Raw genomic sequence first — 625 nt, 5'->3', positions numbered from 1 at the left:
TCATAACGTTTTTTCTCACGAAAATGACACAGACACCGATCACATAGGTGTAAAAAATGCCCACTACTCGAAATTTGTGCACTCACAAGTTTTGAAAGATTGCTAATCCACGCATAGTGATAAACCGGCTGTGCATTAGCTGGAACATGTACATTCGAACAAAAAAGTAGTAAATGAATTGTAGGTATGTGAGACTCCACTTTGCTGAGGTAAAAAGGCACTATTTCCTTTTGATGATTGCTTTCATTTTCAATACCGTAAATATTGATGGATATGTTATTTTTCTTCTCAAACATATGAACATCACTCAAAGCGATGGGGAAGTTGGTACCCTTATAATCAAGAGTCGTTTGACTTTGAGGTATAGTTGCGATGGTATAATGAGGATATGATGAAGTAAGACATCTGTTATTTTTTGCTGGATAGAGAGCAGCGATAACTGACCACAAGAAGCAAAATTCATCGGCATTTTTGATATTCACAACAGCTTTTTTCAGTTGTATATGATACGGCAGCGCAGCAAATGTCGATAAGCCAGCACTGAGAGGAGCATATCGATTCATATTAATCATCAAATGTAGAATTTCAATTAGTTCCCATCCTGAATCACGTTCTTGGAAATCCT

The sequence above is a fragment of the Diachasma alloeum genome, unplaced genomic scaffold (genome assembly GCF_001412515.2).
Source record: "Diachasma alloeum isolate Michigan unplaced genomic scaffold, Dall2.0 Dall_scaffold_01099, whole genome shotgun sequence".
Lineage (NCBI taxonomy): Eukaryota > Metazoa > Arthropoda > Insecta > Hymenoptera > Braconidae > Diachasma > Diachasma alloeum.
This window is presented reverse-complemented; position numbering follows the sequence as displayed.